Raw genomic sequence first — 23,178 nt, 5'->3', positions numbered from 1 at the left:
CAAGCTTATAAAAAATGCCAAGTTGTTTAAATAAAAAGTTAAAAGATGGCATGATAAAAGAATTCAAAACGGGAATGCAGAGTGGGTGAGTATGTTTTGTTGTAAATTTTTTATTTTAGATTCTTTTTTGACACTTTTGCTTACCCGCTACAACCTCTGACAATTTTTGACACTTTTGCTTTGAGAATTTGAGTTGCGGTTTCCGTTTCCTAACGTGTTTCGGCTACTTAAGAACGTTCGACAACGACATCACCGCCGCTCATCTTTGCCACAGACTCGTCATCGACAACAACCACTTCACCATTTTGACACCATCAACCATAGGCAAGGGCGGTAACCTCGATGACACTCGCGAACATTATCCCTTGTCGTTGCATTGATAACTCCATAGCCTTCCTTTTGCGTCACTTGCCTATCGAGACTAGCCTTTGAGTATTGTCGGCAATGTTACTTGTGCACATTAGTGATCATCATCTCCATTGCATATATATATATATATATCACCTTGGTATTTGTATCTTGGTATCATCTTGTCATCACTAGTGAACCATATTTGTTCCGCATTCATAATTGCTATCTTGGTTCGTGAAGTTTTGCATAAGTGGCCAAAGAAAGAGATCAAAAGAGAAAGAGCCAACAAGCTTTTAAGCAAAAGAGAAAGACAAGCAAAGAGCTTTTAAGCAAGTGCCATAGCATCATACCACATTGCATAAAAATTGTCATACTCGATCATCTTGGATCATATCACCGGAACATCATACGTATATGGCATACTTGGGATAGGAAGTCGTTCCATTTTCGCTTTGTAGGTTGTGCACAAGTCTTGTATCCGCCTATTGAGCAATCGTGCTAGCGTCTATCTTGTGTTGTGCAACAAGAGCATTTTCAATGGATTCCACATTTTGAGCTCCTTCCTTGGTTGCACGACACCATTTATCTTCCGTGCGTGTGTTTCTGTGTGCCAAATATAGCTATTGGTCTACTTGTTGCATTTGCAATTTGCGAATCTTTTTCAACATTATTTGAATCTCACTAACAATTACATAAATTTTGTGCCACCATCCTAACCAAGCTACTCCAAAAGCCTTATTTTGTGTAGGTATGAAAATCGACAAGATCCGGTACCAATTGTGTTGTGAAATTTCTATCAAAAATGCGGTTTGGACATGCAAAGTCGGATGATCCGGGTCGGGGTCCGCATGATCCGAGCGATGTCCGGGTGATCCAGGTGTGCATCCGAATGATCTGGGCAGGTTGTCGGCGCGGCTATGCGGTCGGTAAGAACACGGAAATTGGGGAGAAAAGAAAATTTAGGGTGATTTTGGGTGGATTTCGTGGTGGGGAAGGTGGGGAATGAAATATCCACTTATAACACAACGAATCCATGAATCAAAATCAACAAAACATCATCAAACCAACAAATCACAAAAAAAATGGTATGGCTCTTTTTGTGGTGATTTTTGAAGTTGGGCAAAAATACACAAATTAAGGCTAGCAAATGGGGGGTAGGGACTCAAAGATGTGAATCAACCTTACTCTGATACCGAGATGATGTAGGGTGAAACCCTAGAGGAGATATTTTCACACTTGGAGAGGGGAAAGAGAGCAAACAAGAGAAGAACACAAGATGAACACTCAAATAGACAAGATCCAATCACACACATGCTAAATACACATACACATAAAGGTGATACAAGGATTCAAATCCAACACAAGTAGGTGACAAAGGCTAGCTAATTCATCCCAATCCTTGAAGGAGAGAGGTCTTGATATCCTTGCAGGGTCTTGCTACCTCTTGAGCACTGCGTTGGCTTTCCCTTGAAGAGGAAAGGGTGATGCAGCAAAGTAGCGTAAGTATTTCCCTCAGTTTTTTAGAACCAAGGTATCAATCCAGTAGGAGGCTACGCGCGAGTCCCACGCACCTACACAAAACAAATAAATCCTCGCAACCAACGCGGTAAGGGGTTGTCAATCCCTACACTGTCACTTACGAGAGTGAGATCTAATAGATATGATAAGATAATATTTTTGGTATTTTTATGATAAAGATGCAAAGTAAAATAAAAGGCAATGAAAATAACTAAGTGTTGGAAGATTAATATGATGAAGATAGACCCGGGGCCATAGGTTTCACTAGTGGCTTCTCTCAAGAGCATAAGTATTTTACGGTGGGTGAACAAATTATTGTTGAGCAATTGACAGAATTGAGCATAGTTATGAGAATATCTAGGTATGATCATGTATATAGGCATCACGTCCAAGACAAGTAGACCGACTCCTGCCTACATCTACTACTATTACTCCACACATCGACCGCTATCCAGCATGCATCTAGAGTATTAAGTTCAAGAGAACAGAGTAACGCTTTAAGCAAGATGACATGATGTAGAGGGATAAACTCATGCAATATGATGAAAACCCCATCTTGTTATCCTCAATGGCAACAATACAATACGTGCCTTGCTGCCCCTACTATCACTGGGAAAGGACACCGCAAGATTGAACCCAAAGCTAAGCACTTCTCCCATTGCAACAAAGATCAATCTAGTAGGCCAAACCAAACTGATAATTCGAAGAGACTTGCAAAGATAACCAATCATACATGAAATAATTCATAGAAGATTCAAATATTGTTCATAGATAAACTTGATCATAAACCCACAATTCATCAGTCTCAACAAACACACCACAAAAGAAGATTACATCGAATAGATCTCCACAAGAGAGGGGGAGAACTTTGTATTGAGATCCAAAAAGAGAGAAGAAGCCATCTAGCTAACAACTATGGACCCGTAGGTATGAGGTAAACTACTCACACTTCATCGGAAGGGCTATGGTGTTGATGTAGAAGCCATCCGTGATCAATGCCCCCTCCGGCGGAGCTCCGGAACAGGCCCCAAGATGGGATCTTGTGGATACAGAAAGTTATGGCGGTGGAATTAGGGTTTTGGCTCCGTATCTGATCGTTTGGGGGTACGTAGGTATATATAGGAGGAAGAAGTATGTCGGTGGAGCAACAGGGGGCCCACGAGGGTGGAGGGCGCGCCTAGGGGGTAGGCACGCCCCCTACCTCGTGGCCTCCTTGTTGGTTGCTTGACGTGGGGTCCAAGTCTCCTGGATCTTATTCGTTCCAAAATTCACGTTCCCGAAGGTTTCATTCCGTTTGGACTCCGTTTGATATTCCTTTTCTTCGAAACCCTAAAATAGGAAAAAAACAGCAATTCTGGGTTGGGCCTCCGGTTAATAGGTTAGTCCCAAAAATAATATAGAAGTGTATAATAAAGCCCAATAATGTCCAAAACAGTAGATAATATAGCATGGAGCAATAAAAAATTATAGATACGTTGGAGACGTATCAAGCATCCCCAAGCTTAATTCTTGCTCGTCCTCGAGTAGGTAAATGATAAAAACAGAATTTTTGATGTGGAATGCTACTAGGCATAATTTCAATGTAATTCTTCTTAATTGTGGCATGAATATTCAGATCCGAAAGATTCAAGATAAAAGTTTAATATCGACATAGAAATAATAATACTTCAAGCATACTAACTAAGCAATTATGTCTTCTAAAAATAACATGGCCAAAGAAAGTTCATCCCTAGAAAATCATATAGTTTAGTCATGCTCCATTTTCGTCACACAAGAATGTTCTCATCATGCACAACCCCGATGACAAGCCAAGAAATTGTTTCATACTTTAGTAATATCAAACTTTACAAACCTTCACGCAATACATGAGCGTGAGCCATGGATATAGCACTATGAGTGGAATAGAGTATAATGATGGGGGTTATGTGGAGAAGACAAAAAGGAGAAAGTCTCACATCAACGAGGCTAATCAATGGGCTATGGAGATGCCCATCGATTGGTGTTAATGAAAGGAGTAGGGATTGCCATGCAAAATGTATGAAAGCTCAACAAAAGAAACTAGTGGGTGTGCATCCAACTTGCTTGCTCACGAAGACCTAGGGCACTTGAGGAGGCCCATTGTTGGAATATACAAGCCAAGTTCTATAATGAAAAATTCCCACTAGTATATGAAAGTGACAAAACAAGAGACTCTCTATCATGAAGATCATGGTGCTACTTTGAAGCACAAGTGTGGAAAAAAGATAGTAGCATTGTCCCTTTTCATTTCTTTTTTTTGGGCCATCCCTTTTTTTGGCCTTTCTTTTTTTATTGGGACAATGCTCTATTAAATGATGATCATCACACTTCTATTTATTTACAACTCAATGATTACAACTCGATACTAGAACAAGGTATGACTCTATATGAATGCCTCCGGCGGTGTACCGGGATATGTAATGAATCAAGTGTGACATGTATGAAAAATTATGAACGGTGGATTTGCCACAAATACGATGTCAACTACATGATCATGCAAAGCAATATGACAATGATGAATGTGTCATGATAAACGGGATGGTGGAAAGTTGCATGGCAATATATCTCGGAATGGCTATGGAAATACCATAATAGGTAGGTATGGTGGCTGTTTTGAGGAAGATATAAGGAGGTTTATGTGTGAAAGAGTATATCATATCACGGGGTTTGGATGCACCGGCGAAGTTTGCACCAACTCTAAATGTGAGAAAGGGCAATGCACGGTACCGAATAGCCTAGCAATGATGGAAGGGTGAGAGTGCGTATAATCCATGGACTCAACATTAGTCATAAAGAACTCACATACTTATTGCAAAAATATACAAGTCATCAAAAACCAAGCACTACGTGCATGCTCCTAGGGGGATAGATTGGTAGGAAAAGACCATCGCTCGTCCCCGACCGCCACTCATAAGGAGGACAATCAAAGAACACCTCATGTTTCAAATTTGTTACATAACGTTTACCATACGTGCATGCTACGGGACTTGAAAACTTCAACACAAGTATTTCTCAATTTCACAACTACTCAACTAGCACAACTTTAATATCACTACCTCCATATCTCAAAAAAATCGTCAAGCATCAAACTTCTCTTAGTATTCAAAACACTCATAAGAAAGTTTTTACTAATCTTGAATACCTAGCATATTATGATTATTTAAACAAATTACCATGCTATTTAAGACTCTCAAAATAATCTAAGTGAATCATGAGAGATCAATAGTTTCTATAAAACAAATCCACCACTGTGCTCTAAAAGATATAAGTGAAGTACTAGAGCAAAACTATATAACTCAAAAGATATAAGTGAAGCAGATAGAGTATTCTAATAGTTTCCGAATCATGTGTGTTTCTCTCAAAAGGTGTGTACATCAAAGATGATTGTGGTAAACTAAAAAGCAAAGACTCAAATCATACAATACGCTCCAAGCAAAACACATATCATGTGGTGAATAAAAATATAGCTCCAAGTAAAGTTACCGATAGAAGTAGACGAAAGAGGGGATGCCTTCCGGGGCATCCCCAAGCTTTGGATTTTTGGTGTCCTTAGATTATCTTGTAGATGCCATGGGCATCCCCAAGCTTAGGCTCTTGCCACTCCTTGTTCCATAATCCATCAAATCTTTACCCAAAACATGAAAACTTCACAACACAAAACTTAAAGTAGAAAATCTCGTGAGCTCCGTTAGCGAAAGAAAACAAAAGACCACTTCAAGGTGTTGGAAACAAATATTTTGGCAATGCAAATCGATGTATTGATCGGTGCATAGCGCACGTATATATGGAGTACAAGGTGGGCCACAACCTCAACTATACAATGACTAGGAGGTGGGCCGGACTATACAATATACATGCACAAACCATATATTCAACACCCCCCCGCAGTCGAAGTGTCGCCGGAGACGCAAAGACTAGACCTGAACTCCTCGAAAACAGAAGTAGGCAGTCCTTTTGTCATAACATCGGCAGACTGTTGCGTCGTCGAGACGTGGAGGACCCGGATTCGCCCAAGGGCCACCTGCTCATGAACAAAGTGTATGTCGAGCTCAATGTGCTTCGTTCGTCGATGATGGACCGGGTTGGCGGAGAGGTACATGGCGGAGACGTTGTCGCAATAGACGAGTGTGGCCTTGTGAACATGACAAAGCAACTCTTGGAGCAGCTGACAAAGCCAAGAGCATTCGGCAATGGCGTTAGCCACTGCCCGATACTCTGCCTCGGCACTCGAGCAAGAGATTGTGGGTTGTCGCTTGGAAGACCAAGAGATCAAAGACGGCCCAAGGTAGACACAGTACCCCGAAGTGGAGTGTCGTGTGTCCGGGGAGCCAACCCAGTCCGCATCAGAGTAGGCGACGAGGTCGCTAGAGGCAGAGGCCGTCAGTGTAAGTCCCATGGACGTAGTGCCGCGTATGTAACGGAGGATACGCTTCACCAAGGTCCAGTGAGAGTCACGCGGAGCATGCATGTGAAGACAGACCTGCTGAACGGCATACTGCAAGTCGGGGCACGTCAGAGTGAGGTACTGCAAGGCACCCACAATGGAGCGATAGAAGGCCACGTCGGATGCAAGAGAGCCCTCTAGAGCTGAAACCTTGGCCTTGGTGTCAATAGGCGTGGGAGCAAGCTTGCAGTTAAGCATGCCGGCACGATCGAGAAGCTCATGGGCGTAACGCTGCTGGTGCAGAAAGAACCCATCTGGCCGTCGAACCATCTCAATGCCGAGGAAGTAGTGGAGGGGCCCCAAGTCCTTCAGGGCAAACTCATCGCGAAGACGAGCAGTAAGTCGCTGGAGAAGCGCGACAGTGGAAGCCGTCAGGATGATGTCGTCGACGTAGAGCAACAAGTAGGTCGTGTCAACCCCGTGATGGTACACAAAGAGGGACATGTCGGAGCGGGTCGATGTAAATCCGAGCGTCTGCAGGAAGGCAGGGATGCGCTGGTACCAGGCCCGAGGCGCCTGCTTCAACCCGTAAAGAGAATGGGAGAGCAAGCACACATGGTCCGGATGTGTGGCGTCGACGAAGCCGGTGGGCTGCTCACAGAACACCTGCTCGGCGAGGTGGCCGTGCAAGAAGGCGTTGGAGACGTCCAACTAATGCACGGGCCAAGCTCGGGAGACGGCCAGCTGAAGCACGGTGCGGATCGTGCCCGGTTTAACAACCGGAGCAAAAGTGTCGGTGAAGTCCACGCCCGCACGTTGCCGAAAGCCTCGAACCACCCAGCGAGCTTTGTAGCGCTCGAGAGTCCCGTCGGGATGAGTCTTATGCCGAAAGACCCACTTGCCCGTGATGATGTTGGCACGAGGTGGCCGAGGGACAAGCTGCCAGGTGCGGTTCCGTTGGAGCGCAGAGAACTCTTCCTGCATCGCAGCGAGCCAATGAGGGTCCCGAAGGGCGGCTCGAGCTGACGATGGGAGAGGGGACGGCTCGGAGACGGAAGCAGCGAGAAGATACTCATCGCTGGTGTACCGCGTACTCGGGTGGAAGGTACCGGCCCGAGAGCGAGTCATCGGGCGGGGCAGCGGGTCCGGGGCGACGGGCGAGGACGAAGAAGAGCCCGCCGCCACTGATGCCGCGGGTGAGACCGCGGGTGAGGCCGCGGGCGAGGCCGCCGGCGAGGGCGCGGGGAAGGCCGCCGCTGGCGAGGCCGCCGGCGAGGGTGCAGGGAAGGCCGCCGCGGGCGAGGCCGCGGCGAGGGCGTGGGGGGCACCGAGGAGGCCCACGCCGATGGTGGCACAGGGGGCGTCGCAGGCGCCGGGAGGGGTGCAGCCCCGAAGGAAACCGGCCGGGGAGGAACTCGACCCGGGGCACGGGAGGCACCCTCAAAGCCAGGAGGCGGCCCGCGAGAAGCGCTTGAGCGGCCTTCACCAGGAGCGGGCAAGGCCGCAACATCCGAAGGTACCTGCTGAAACGGAAAAACCATCTCATCAAAGTAAACGTGTCGGGAAGTGATGACCCGATGTGAGATAGGATCATAGCAGCGGTAGCCTTTGGTGTTGGGGGATAGCCAAGAAAAATACAGGCCACGGACCGTGGTGCGAGCTTATGAGAAGTAGTGGAAGCAATGCTAGGGTAGCACAAGCAACCAAAAATGCGAAGCTTGGTGTAGGAAGGTGGCGTGCCGAACAGAAGATGATGAGGAGCAAAATTCCCGCGAGTGCGACAGGGACGGATGTTGAGGAGTAGTGATGCGGTGGCGAGCGCGTCAGGCCAGAAACATGGTGGCACGTTGGCGTGAAAGAGGAGGGTGCAAACGCAGTCATTAAGAGTGCGAAGCACGCGCTCAGCGCGGCCATTTTGTTGCGAAGTGTACGGGCAAGTGAGACGAAAAATCGTGTTGTGTGTGGCGAGAAGGTTGCGGATTGCAAGATTATCGAACTCCTTCCCGTTGTCTGTTTGCAACGCATGAATGGGGCGACCAAACTGCGTGGAGACATAGGAGTAGAATGCGGTGAGAGTGGCAACAGAATCCGACTTTCGCCGCAACGGGAAGGTCCACACATAGTGTGAAAAATCATCAAGGATAACAAGATAATAGAGATAGCCCGTGTTACTTGCAACAGGAGAGGTCCAAACATCACTATGAATTAACTCAAAGGGGTATGAAGCAACATGCGAGGAAGTGCTAAAGGGTAAACGAGTATGTTTGCCGAGACGACAAGCATGACAAGTGTGATCGTCGATCTTATTACACGTGAATGAAAAACTGCGAAGAATATGACGAAGGGTGGCAGGGTTGGGATGACCGAGACGAGCATGCCAAAGGTCCACTCCAGCGGAAAGCGCCATGGGTGCAGCGACGGAGGATGTGGAGGAGTGGACCGGGTAGAGATCGTCGGGGCTGTCACATCGGTGGAGCACCATCCGGGTACGGGCATCCTTAACAGAAAAGCCAAACATGTCAAATTCAACGGTGACAGGATTTTCACGTGTAAGAGAACGAACAGAAACAAGATTTTTAATGATGTCAGGTGAAACGAGTACGTTAGAAAGATGTAATGGAACGGAGTTAGAAGGAAAAGCAGCATGGCCGACATGAGTGATGGGCATGGAAGAACCGTCGCCCACGGTAATGCGAGCAGCAGTGTGAACATGGTGAGCGGTAAGAAGGTTGCCGTGGTTGGCGGCCATGTGAGCCGTGGCTCCGGTGTCCATGTACCAGTCGCCACCGCCGGTGTACTGCTCTGGCGTGGGGGCGGTGTGGAGGGCCGCTAGCAGCGCGGGGTCCCATGGTGCCGGCGGGAGGGCCGGGGCCGACGGCAGAGGCTGTGGCGGCGGCGCCACGAGCCCACCGGCCGGAGGCAGCCCATAGGCTGCCGAGGGGCCGTAGAGTGGCGCCGGCGGATATGCCTGAGGGGCCGCGTACAAAGCCTGATGAGGGGCCGGGCGGGCACCAAAAACACCAGGGACGGGGCGCGCGGTATGGGCATGGAGTATGCGTGAACAACCCCCGTCCAGAGGTTCTGGCCGGCCTGCCAGGGCACCGGCGGGAGTGGGTGCTGCGGCTGGCGCGGCGCCCTGCCATGGGCAGCTGGCGGCTGCTGCTGCTGCTTGCGGCCACCTCGGCCGCGGCGCCCGCCCCGGCGCTGCTGCTGCTCAGCGGGGGGCGGCGGAGGGGCCTGCGGCGGCGCGGGGTATGGGAACCCGAGCGGCGGCTGCACGTGGAGGGGCCCCTGGGCGGGCCGCGGCGGGGGAGCCGGAGCGGTGGGCGGCGCACCGCCGCGGGTTCTGGCGGTGAGAGCCGTATGGGTGGCCCGGGCGCGTGACATTCGCATCCTCTTCTCCTCCAGCTTCAGGTACGCGACGATCTTGGGGAAGGTCGGGTTGGTGATGAGAGGGATGTTGGAGGCGGCGTTCCCGAAGTCTTCGTTCAGGCCGGCGATGAGAGTGCTGAGGAGGAGCTCGTTGGAGACCTTCTCGCCGAGGTCACAGAGCTCGTCGACAAGCTTCTTGAGGCGCATGCAATAATCATCGACCGACGAGTCAAGCTACTGGCACCCAAAAAACTCGCCGTGCAAGAAAACCTTGCGTTGGAGCGCGTTGTCGGTGAAGAGGCCGTTGAGCTTAGTCCAAACGGCGTGAGCGTCATCATCGGTGGAGACCACCGTGTGGAAGAGGTCCTTCGAGATGGTGGTGTAGAACCAGCGGATCAGAGTGGCATCGATGGACGTCCAGTCCTCATCGTCCTCCATGAAGCGGGAGTCCACAGAGCCATCGATGTGATCCCGGAGATTGTACTCACGGAACACAAGGGAGAAGTACGTCTTCCAGGCATAGTAGGTGGAGGTGAGTTGATTGAGGACGATGGGAACCTGAGTGAGGATATTGAGATCACGGATGACGACGGGATCGGGGCCGTCGAAGGGGTTGGTGCGGCGGTTGCAGGTGGTACCGGTGGAACCGGGGGAGGCCATGGCCGAGAGGGGAGGGCGGCGGCGCGTGGTGAAGCGGCGCGGCGGGAGGGATGGCAGCGCGGTGCGGGTGGCGGTGCTGCAGGTGCGGGCGGAAGCGTGAGGCGGCGGCGGCACACACGGGGGCGGCGGCGCGGCAGCGAGGAGACGCGGCGGCGGCGATGGGATCGCGGCGGCGGCGGCAGGAGTTAGGGTTAGGATCGTAGGTATGATACCATGTTGGAAACGAATATTTTGGCAATGCAACTCGATGTATTGATCGGTGCATAGCGCACGTATATATGGAGTACAAGATGGGCCACAACCTCAACTATACAATGACTAGGAGGTGGGCCTGACTATACAATATACATGCACAAACCATATATTCAACACAAGGTACTGTAATGAACTCATTCTTTATTTATATTGGTGTTAAACCTACTGTATTCCAACTTCTCTATGGTTTATAAACTATTTTACTAGCCATAGATTCATCAAAATAAGCAACCAACACATGAAAAGCGGAATCTGTCAAAAACAGAACAATCTGTAGTAATCTGTAGCTAGCGCAAGATCTGGAACCCCAAAAATTCTAAAATAAATTTCTGGACGTGAGGAGTTCATCTATTAATCATCTGCAAAAATAATTAACTAAATAGCACTTTCCAAATAAAGATGGCAGCAGTTCTCGTGAGCGCTAAAGTTTTTGTTTTTTTACAGCAAGATTAACAAGACTTTCCCCCAAGTCTTCCCAATGGTTCTACTTGGTACAAACACTAATTAAACAAAAAACACAACCAAAACTGAGGCTAGATAAATTATTTATTACTAAATAGGAGCAAAAAGCAAGGAATAAAAATAAAATTGGGTTGCCTCCCAACAAGCGCTATAGTTTAACGCCCCTAGCTAGGCATAAAAAGCAAGGATAGATCTAGGTATTGCCATCTTTGGTAGGCAATCCATAAGTGGCTCTCATAATAGATTCATAAGGTAATTTAGTTTTCTTTCTAGTAAAGTGTTCCATGCTTTTCCTTAACGGAAATTGAAATCTAATATTTCCTTCCTTCATATCAATAATTGCACCAATCGTTCTAAGGAAAGGTCTACCGAGAATAATAGGACATAAAGGATTGCAATCTATATCAAGAACGATAAAATCTATGGGCACATAATTCCTATTTGCAACAATAAGAACATCATTAATTCTTCCCATAGGTTTCTTAATAGTGGAATCGGCAAGTTGCAAATTTAGAGAGCAATCATCAGAAACATGGAAACCTAACAAATCACACAAAGTCTTTGGAATCGTGGAAACACTAGCACCCAAATCACACAAAGCATAGCATTCATGATCTTTAATTTTAATTTTAATAGTAGGTTCCCACTCATCATAAAGTTTTCTAGGGATAGAAACTTCCAACTCAAGTTTTTCTTCATAAGATTGCATTAAAGCATCAACAATATGTTTGGTAAAAGCTTTATTTTGGTTATAAGCATGAGGAGAATTTAGCATGGATTGCAACAAGGAAATACAATTTATCAAAGAGCGGCTATTATAATTAAATCTCTTGAAATCCAAAATAGTAGGTTCATTAACATCTAGAGTTTTGATCTCTTCAATCCCACTTTTATCAAATTTAACATCAAGATCTAAAAACTCCAAAATTTTGGAACGCCTTCTAGGTAAAGGTGGATCATATTCAGTCCCATCATTATCAAGATTCATATTGCAAAACAAATGTTTAATAGGGGACACATCAATAACTTTTAGATCTTCATCTTTATTATCATGGAAACTAGAAGAACACGCTCTTATAAAGGAATATTTCTTAGCACGCATCCTAGCGGTTCTTTCTTTGCACTCATCAATGGAAATTATCATGGCTTTGGGAGAATCATTGATATCATGCTTAGGTGGAATATATCTAAGTTTCAAAGAATCAACATCAAGAGAAATTCTATCAACTTTCCTAGCCAACTCATCAATCTTAAGCAATTTTTCTTCAACCAAAGCATTGAAATTCTTTTGCAGAGTAATAAATTCTTTAATATTAGATTCAAAATCAGAGGGCATCTTATTATAATTTCCATAAGAATTGTTGTAGGAATTACCATAATTATTAGAGGAATTACTAGGATAAGGCCTAGGATTAAAGTTTCCTCTATACGCGTTGTTACCAAAATTGTTCCTACCAACAAAATTCACATCCATAGATACATTATTATTCTCAATCAAAGTAGACAAAGGCATATCATTAGGATCGGAAGAAACACTTTTATAGCAAATAATTTCATAAGTTCATCCATCTTTCCACTCAAAACATTAATTTCTTCTATCACATGCACTTTCTTATTAGTAGATCTTTGAGTGTGCCATTGAGAATAATTAACCATAATATTATCTAGGAGTTTAGTAGCTTCTCCTAAAGTGATTTACATAAAAGTGCCTCCCGCGGCCGAATCTAAAAGATTTCTAGAAGCAAAATTCAATCCGGCATAAATTTTTTGTATAATCATCCACAAATTAAAACCATGAGTAGGGCAATTACGTATCATTAATTTCATCCTCTCCCAAGCTTGTGCAACATGTTCATGGTCAAGTTGCTTAAAATTTATAATATCGTTTCTAAGAGAGATGATCTTAGTGGGAGGAAAATACTTAGAGATAAAAGCATCTTTGCACTTATTCCACGAATCAATACTATTTTTAGGCAAAGACGAAAACCAAGCTTTAGCACGATCTCTAACCGAAAAAGAAAATAGCTTCAATTTAACAATATCATTGTCCACATCTTTCTTCTTTTGCATATCACACAAATCAACGAAGCTATTTAGATGGGTAGCGACATCTTCACTAGGAAGGACGGAAAACAGATCTTTCATGACAAGATTCAGCAAGGCAGCATTAATTTCACAAGATTCATCATCGGTAAGAGGCGCAATCGGAGTGCTAATAAAATCATTGTTGTTGGTATTGGTAAAGTCACACAATTTAGTGTTATCTTGAGCCATCGTGACAAGCAAGCAATCCAACACACAAGCAAACAAGAAACGGGCAACAAGAGGCAAATAGAGAAAGAGAGGGAGGATAGAGAGAGAGGGCGAATAAAACGGCAAGGGTGAAGTGGGGGAGAGGAAAACGAGAGGCAAATGGCAAATAATGTAATGCGGGAGATAAGGGTTTGTGATGGGTACTTGGTATGTTTGACTTTTGCATAGACCTCCCCGGCAACGGCGCCAGAAATCCTTCTTGCTACCTCTTGAGCACTGCGTTGGTTTTCCCTTGAAGAGGAAAGGGTGATGCAACAAAGTAGCGTAAGTATTTCCCTCGGTTTTTGAGAACCAAGGTATCAATCCAGTAGGAGGCTACGCGCGAGTCCCTCGCACCTGCACAAAACAAATAAATCCTCGCAACCAACGCAATAAGGGGTTGTCAATCCCTACACGGTCACTTACGAGAGTGAGATCTGATAGATATGATAAGATAATATTTTTGGTATTTTTATGATAAAGATGCCAAGTAAAATAAAAGGCAATGAAATAACTAAGTGTTGGAAGATTAATATGATGAAGATAGACCCGGGGGCCATAGGTTTCACTAGTGGCTTCTCTCAAGAGCATAAGTATTTTACGGTGGGTGAACAAATTACTGTTGAGCAATTGACAGAATTGAGAATAGTTATGAGAATATCTAGGTATGATCATGTATATAGGCATCATGTCCAAGACAAGTAGACCGACTCCTGCCTGCATCTACTACTATTACTCCACACATCGACTGCTATCCAGCATGCATCTAGAGTATTAAGTTCAAGAGAACAGAGTAACGCTTTAAGCAAGATGACATGATGTAGAGGGATAAACTCATGCAATATGATGAAAACCCCATCTTGTTATCCTCGATGGCAACAATACAATACGTGCCTTGCTGCCCCTACTGTCACTGGGAAAGGACACCGCAAGATTGAACCCAAAGCTAAGCACTTCTCCCATTGCAAGAAAGATCAATCTAGTAGGCCAAACCAAACTGATAATTCGAAGAGACTTGCAAAGATAACCAATCATACATGAAATAATTCATAGAAGATTCAAATATTGTTCATAGATAAACTTGATCATAAACCCACAATTCATCGGTCTCAACAAACACACCGCAAAAGAAGATTACATCGAATAGATCTCCACAAGAGAGGGGGAGAACTTTGTATTGAGATCCAAAAAGAGAGAAGAAGCCATCTAGCTAATAACTATGGACCCGTAGGTCTGAGGTAAACTACTCACACTTCATCGGAAGGGCTATGGTGTTGATGTAGAAGCCCTCCGTGATCGATGCCCCCTTCGGCGGAGCTCCGGAACAGGCCCCAAGATGGGATCTCGTGGATACAGAAAGTTACGGCGGTGGAATTAGGGTTTTGGCTCCGTATCTGATCGTTTGGGAGTACGTGGGTATATATAGGAGGAAGATGTACGTCGGTGGAGCAAGGGGGGGCCCGGGGGGGGGGGGGGCGGGGTGGGGGGGGGGGGGAAGGCGCGCCCCCCTACCTCGTGGCCTCCCTGTTGGTTGCTTGACGTAGGGTCCAAGTCTCCTGAATCTTGTTCGTTCCAAAAATCACGTTCCTGAAGGTTTCATTCCGTTTGGACTCCGCTTGATATTCCTTTTCTTCGAAACCCTAAAATAGGCAAAAAAAACATCAATTCTGGGCTGGGCTTCCAGTTAATAGGTTAGTCCCAAAAATAATATAAAAGTGTATAATAAAGCCTAATAATGTCCAAAACAGTAGATAATATAGCATGGAGCAATCAAAAATTATAGATACGTTGGAGACGTATCAAGTCTCCCCTAGTTGGGGTCTTGAATCCACTATGGGATCTGTTGGGGAACGCATTAATTTCAAAAAAAAATCATACGCACACACAAGATCATGGTGATGCACAGCAACGAGAGGGGAGAGTATCGTCTACGTACCCTCGTAGACCGTAAGCGGAAGCGTTATGAGAATGCGGTTGATGTAGTCATACGTCTTCATGATCCGACCGATCCAAGTACCGAACGCACGGAACCTCCGAGTTCAGCACACGTTCAGCTCGATGACGTCCCACGAACTCTGATCCAACAGAGCTTCACGGGAGAGTTCCGTCAACACGACGGCGTGATGACGGTGATGATGTTGCTACCGACGCAGGGCTTCGCCTAAGCACTTCTACGATATGATCGAGGTGGATTATGGTGGAGGGGGCACCGCACACGGCTTGGAACAATCAACTTGTGTGTCTTGGGGTGCCCCCTTGCCCCCGTATATAAAGGAGTGGAGGAGGGGAGGGCTGGCCCTCTACTATGGCGTGCCCTGGGGAGTCCTACTCCCATCGGGAGTAGGATTCCCCCCTTCCATGTAGTAGGAGTAGGAGAGAAGGAAAGGGAAAAGAGAAGAGCAGGAAGGAGGGGGCAGAGCCCCTCCCCCTAGTCCAATTCGGACTAAGCCTTGGGGGGCGCAGCCTCCCCTCTCTCTTTTCCCTAAAGCCCAATAAGGCCCATATACTCCCCAGCAAATTCCCGTAACTCTCCGGTACTCCGAAAAATACCCGAATCACTCGAAACATTTCCGATGTCTGAATATAGTCGTCCAATATATCGATCTCTACGTATCGACCATTTTGAGACTCCTCATCATGTCCTCGATCTTATCCGGGACTCCGAACTACCTTCGGTACATCAAATCACATAAACTCATAATACCGATCGTCACCGAACGTTAAGCGTGCGGACCCTACGGGTTCGAGAACTATGTAGACATGACTGAGACACGTCTCCGGTCAATAACCAATAGCGGAACCTGGATGTTCATATTGGCTCCTACACATTCTATGAAGATCTTTATCGGTCAAACCGCATAACAACATACGTTGTCCCCTTTGTCATCAGTATGTTACTTGCCCGGGATTCGATCGTCAGTATCTCAATAGCTAGTTCAATCTCGTTACCGGAAGTCTCTTTACTCATTTCTGTAATGCATCATCCTGCAACTAACTCATTAGTTGCATTGCTTGCAAGGCTTATAGTGATGTGCATTACCGAGAGGGCCCAGAGATACCTCTCCGACAATCCGAGTGACAAATCCTAATCTCGATCTATGCCAACTTAGCAAGTACCATTGGAGACACCTGTCGAGCACCTTTATAAGCACCCAGTTACGTGTGACGTTTGGTAGCACACAAAGTGTTCCTCCGGTATTCGGGAGTTGCATAATCTCACAGTCAGAGGAACATGTACAAGTCATGAAGAAAGTAGTAGCAACAAACTAAACGATCATCGTGCTAAGCTAACGGAATGGGTCAAGTCAATCACATCATTCTCTAATGATGTGATCCCGTTAATCAAATGACAACTCATGTCTATGGCTAGGAAACTTGACCATCTTTGATTCAACGAGCTAGTCAAGTAGAGGCATACTAGTGACACTCTGTTTGTCTATGTATTCACACATGTACTAAGTTTCCGGTTAATACAATTCTAGCATGAATAATAAACATTTATCATGATATAAGGAAATAAATAATAACTTTATTATTGCCTCTAGGGCATATTTCCTTCAGTCTCCCACTTGCACTAGAGTTAGTAATCTAGTTCACATCTTTATGTGATTAGTTCACATCTCCATGTGACTAATACCCAAAGGATTTACTAGAGTCAATAATCTAGTTCATATCGCTATGTGATTAACACCGAAAGAGTGATCATGTTTTACTTGTGAGAGAAGTTTAGCCTACGGGTCTGCAACATTCAGATCCGTATGTATTTAGCAATTTTCTATGTCTACAATGCTCTGCACGGAGCTACTATAGCTAATTGCTCCCACTTTCAATATGTATCCAGATCGAGACTTAGAGTCATCTAGATCGATGTAAAAAGCTTGCATCGACGTAACTCTTTACGATGAACTCTTTTATCAGCTCCATAACCGAGAAATATTTCCTTAGTCCTCTAAGGATAATTTTGACCGTTGTCCAGTGATCTACTCCTAGATCACTATTGTACTCCCTTGCCAGAAATATGCTAAGGTATACAATAGGACTGGTAAACAGCATAGCATAGTTTATAGAACCTATCGCTGAGGCATAGGGAATGACTTTTCATTCACTTTCTATTTTTTGTTGTGGTCGGGTTTTGAGTCCTTACTCAACTTCACACCTTGCAACATAGGCAAGAACTCCTTCTTTGACTGTTCCATTTTGAGCTACTTCAAAATCTTGTCAAGGCATGTATTCATTGGAAAAACTTATGAAGCGTCTTGATCTATCTCTATAGATCTTGATGCTCAATGTGTAAGCAGCTTCATCGAGGTCTTTATTTGAAAAACTCTTTTCAAACACTCCTTTATGCTTTCCAGAAAATTCTACATTATTTTCGATCAACAATATGTCATTCAGATATACTTATCAGAAATGTTATAGTGCTCCCACTCACTTTCTTGTAAATACAGGTTTCACCGCAAGTCTGTATAAAACCATATGCTTTGATCACTTTATCAAACCATATATTCCAACTCCGAGATGCTTGCACCAGTCCATAGATGGATCGCTGGAGTTTGTTCACTTTGTTAGCACCTTTAGGATCGACAAAACCTTCTGGTTGCATCATATACAACTCTTCTTTTAAGAAATCCATGAAGGAATACAGTTTTGACATCCATTTGCCAGATTTCATAAAATGCGGCAACTGCTAACATGATTCGGACAGACTTTTAAGCATCAATACGAGTGAGAAAATCTCATCGTAGTCAACACCTTTGACTTGTAGAAAACATTTTGCGACAATTCGAGCTTTGTAGATAGTAACACTACTATCAGCGTCCGTCTTCCTCTTGAAGATCCATTTATTCTTAATGACTCACCAATCATTGTGCAAGTCAATCAAAGTCCATACTTTGTTCTCATACATGGATCCCATCTCAGATTTCATGGCCTCAAGCCATTTCGCGGAATCTGGGCTCATCATCGCTTCCTCATAGTTCATAGGTTCGTCATGGTCAAGTAACATGACATCCAGAATAGGATTACCGTACCACTCTGGTGCGGATCTCACTCTGGTTGACCTACGAGGTTCGGTAGTAACTTGATCTGAAGTTACATGATCATCATCATTAGCTTCCTCACTAATTGGTGTAGGAGTCACAGGAACATATTTCTGTGATGAACTACTTTCCAATAAGGGAGCAGGTAGAGTTACCTCATCAAGTTCTACTTTCCTCCCACTCACTTCTTTCGAGAGAAACTTCTTCTCTAGAAAGGATCCATTCTTAGCAACGAATGCCTTGCCTTCGGATCTGTGATAGAAGGTGTACCCAACTGTCTCCTTTGGGTATCCTATGAAGACACATTTCTCCGATTTGGGTTTGAGCTTATCAGGATGAAACTTTTTCACATAAGCATCGTAACCCCAAACTTTAAGAAATGGCAACTTTGGTTTCTTGCCGAACCACAGTCCATATGGCGTCATCTCAACAGATTTAGATGGTGCCCTATTTAATGTGAATGCAACTGTCTCTAATGCATAACCCCAAAACGATAGTGGTAAATCGGTAAGAGACATCATAGATTGCACCATATCTAATAAAGTACAGTTACGATGTTCGGACACACCATTATGCTATGGTGTTCCAGGTGGCGTGAGTTGCGAAACTATTCTGCATTGTTTCAAATGAAGACCAAACTCGTAACTCAAATATTCTCCTCCACGATCAGATCGTAGAAACTTTATTTTCTTGTTACGATGATTTTCCACTTCACTCTGAAATTATTTGAACTTTTCAAATGTTTCATATTTATGTTTCATCAAGAAGATATACCCATATCTTACTCAAATCATCTGTGAAGGTCAGAAAATAACGATACCTGCCGCGAGCCTCAACACTCATCGGACTGCATACATCAGTATGTATTATTTCCAACAAGTCTGTTGCTCGCTCCATTGTTTCGGAGAATGGAGTCTTAGTCATCTTGCCCATGAGGCATGATTCGCAAGCATCAACTGACATAATCAAGTGATTCCAAAAGCCCATCAGCATGGATTTTCTTCATGCGCTTTACACCAATACGACCAAAACGGCAGTGCCATAAATAAGTTGCACTATCATTATTAACTTTGCATCTTCTGGCTTCAATATTATGAATATGTGTATCACTATGATCGAGATTCAATAAACCATTCAGCTTGGGTGTATGACCATTGAAGGTTTTATTCATGTAAACAGAACAACAATTATTCTCTGACTTTAAATGAATAACCGTATTGCAATAAACATGATCAAATCATATTAATGCTTAACGCAAACACCAAATAACATTTATTTAGGTTCAACACTAATCCCGAAAGTATAGGGAGTGTGCGATGATGATCATATCAATCTTGGAACCACTTCCAACACACATCGTCACTTCACCCTTAACTAGTCTCTGTTCATTCTGCAACTCCCGTTTTGAGTTACTAATCTCAGCAACTGAACTAGTATCAAATACTGAGGGGTTGCTACAAACACTAGTAAAGTACACGTCAATAACATGTATATCAAATATACCTTTGTTCACTTTGCCATCCTTCTTATCCGCCAAATACTTGGGGCAGTTCTGCTTCCAGTGACTAGTCCCTTTGCAGTAGAAGCACTTAGTCTCAGGCTTAGGTCTAGAATTGGGCTTCTTCACTTGAGCAGCAACTTGCTTGCCGTTCTTCTTGAAGTTCCCCTTCTTCCCTTTGCCCTTTCTTGAAACTAGTGGTCTTGTCAACCATCAACACTTTATGCTTTTCTTGATTTCTACCTTCGTCGATTTCAGCATCACGAAGAGCTTGGGAATAGTTTCCGTTATCCCTTGCATATTATAGTTCACCACGAAGTTCCAGTAACTTGGTGATAGTGACTAGAGAACTCAGTCAATCACTATCTTATCTAGAAGATTAACTCCCACTTGATTCAAGTGATTGTGGTACTCAAACATTCTGAGCACATGCTCACTAGCTGAGCTATTCTCCTCCATCTTGTAGGCAAAGTGCTTGTCAAAGGTCTCATACCTTTCGACATGAGCATGAGTTTGAAATACTAATTTCAAATCTTGGAACATCTCATATGCTCCGTGGCGTTCAAAACGTCTTTGAAGCCCCGATTCTAAGCCGTAAAGTATGGTGCACTAAACTACCAAGTAGTCATCATATCGAGCTCGCCAAACGTTCATACCGTCTACATCTGCTCCTGCAATCGGTCTGTCACCTAGCGGTGCATCAAGGACATAATTCTTTTGTGCAGCAATGAGGATAATCCTCATATCACGGATCCAATCCGCATCATTACTACTAACATCTTTCAACTTAGTTTTTCTCTAGGAACATATCAAAATAAACGGGGAGCTACATCGCGAGCTATTGATCTACAACATAGTTATGCAAATACTACTAGGACTAAGTTCATGATAAATTAAAGTTCAACTAATCATATTTAAGAACTCCCACTTAGATAGACATCCCTCTAATCATCTAAGTGATCACGTGATCCATATCAACTAAACCATGACCGATCATCACGTGAAATGGAGTAGTTTTCAATGGTGAACATCACTATGTTGATCATGTCTACTATATGATTCAGCTCGACCTTTCGGTCTCCAGTGTTCCGAGGCCATATCTGCATATGCTAGGCTCGTCAAGTTTAACCCGAGTATTTCTGCGTGGGCAAAAACTAGTTTGTACTTGTTGTATTTGAGCGTAGAGCTTATCACACCCGATCATCACGTGGTGTCTCGGCACGACGAACTGTCGCAACGGTGCATAGTCAGGGAGAACACTTATACCTTGAAATTTTAGTAAGGGATCATCTTATAAAGCTACCCCGAACTAAGGAAAATAAGATGCATAAAAGATAAACATCACATGCAATCAAAATATGTGACATGATATGGCCATGATCATCTTGCGCCTTTGATCTCCATCTCCAAAGTACCGTCATGATCTCTATCGTCACCAGCATGACACCATGATCTCCATCATCTTGATCTTTATCAATGTGTCGTCACATGGTCGTCTCGCCAACTATTGGTTTTGCAACTATTGCTATCGTATAGCGATAAAGTAAAGCAATTATTTGGCGTTTGCATCTTATACAATAAAGATACAACCATAAGGCTTCTGCCAGTTGCCGATAACTTCAACAAAACATGATCATCTCATACAACAACTTATATCTCATCACGTCTTGACCATATCGCATCACAACAAGCCTGCAAAAACAAGTTAGACGTCCTTTACTTTGTTGTTGCAAGTTTTACGTGGCTGCTACGGGTTGAGCAAGAACCGTTCTTACCTACGCATCAGAAACCACAACGCGGTATAGTGATTGCTTTTTGATCTTCAGAAAGAACCCTGTTCATTGATTCCGATTCAACTAAAGTTGGAGAAACAGACACCCACTAGCCACCTATGTGCGAAGCACGTCGGTAGAACCAGTCTCGCGTAAGCGTACGCGTAATGTCGGTCTGAGCCGCTTCATCCAACAATACCGCTGAATCAAGAATCAACTAGTGACGGCAAGCAATATGTATATACCCACGCCCACAACTCATTTGTGTTCTACTCATGCATATAACATCTACGCATATACCTGGCTCGAATGCCAATGTTGGGGAACGCAGTAATTTCAAAAAATCCTACGCACACACAAGATCATGGTGATGCACATCAACAAGAGGGGAGAGTATCGCCTATGTACCCTCGTAGACCGTAAGCGGAAGCGTTATGAGAACGCGGTTGATGTAGTCGTACATCTTCATGATCCGACCGATCCAAGTACCAAACGCACGACACCTCCGAGTTCAGCACACGTTCAGCTGGCTGACGTCCCACGAGATCCGATCTAGCAGAGCTTCACGGGAGAGTTCCGTCAGCACGACGGCGTGATGACGGTGATGATGTTGCTACCGACGCAGGGCTTCGCCTAAGCACCGCTACGATATGATCGAGGTGGATTATGGTGGAGGGGGGCACCGCACATGGCTTGGAACAATCAACTTGTGTGTGTTGGGGTGCCACCTTGCCCCCGTATATAAAGGAGTGGAGGAGGGGAGGGCCTACCCTCTACTATGGCGCGCCCTGGGGAGTCCTACTCCCACCGGGAGTATGATTCCCCCCTTCCATGTAGTAGGAGTAGGAGAGAAGGAAAGGGAAAAGAGAAGAGAAGGAAGGAGGGGGCACAACCCCTCCCCCTAGTCCAATTCGGACTAAGCCTGGGGGGGGCGCATCCTCCCCTCTCTCTTTTCCCTAAAGCCCAATAAGGCCCATATACTCCACGGCGAATTCCCGTAACTCTCCGGTACTTTAAAAAATACCCGAATCACTCGGAACCTTCCCGATGTCCGAATATAGTCGTCCAATATATCGATCTTTACGCCTGACCATTTTGAGACTCCTCGTCATGTCCCAGATCTTATCCGGGACTCCGAACTACCTTCGGTACATAAAATCACATAAACTCATAATACCGATCGTCACCGAACGTTAAGCGTGCGGACCCTATGGGTTCGAGAACTGTGTAGACATGACCGAGACACGTCTCCGGTCAATAACCAATAGCGGAACCTGGATGTTCATATTGGCTCCTACATATTCTACGAAGATCTTTATCGGTCAAACCGCATAACAACATACGTTGTCCCCTTTGTCATCGGTATGTTACTTGCCCGAGATTCGACCATCGGTATCTCAATACCTAGTTCAATCTCGTTACCGGCAAGTCTCTTTACTCGTTTCCGTAATGCATCATCCCGCAACTAACTCATTAGTTGCATTGCTTGCAAGGCTTATAGTGATGTGCATTACCGAGAGGGCCCAGAGATACCTCTCCGACAATCGGAGTGACAAA

The sequence above is a fragment of the Triticum urartu genome, chromosome 1, assembly GCF_003073215.2.
Source record: "Triticum urartu cultivar G1812 chromosome 1, Tu2.1, whole genome shotgun sequence".
Classification (NCBI taxonomy): domain Eukaryota; kingdom Viridiplantae; phylum Streptophyta; class Magnoliopsida; order Poales; family Poaceae; genus Triticum; species Triticum urartu.
Note: the sequence above shows the minus strand (reverse complement) of the source record.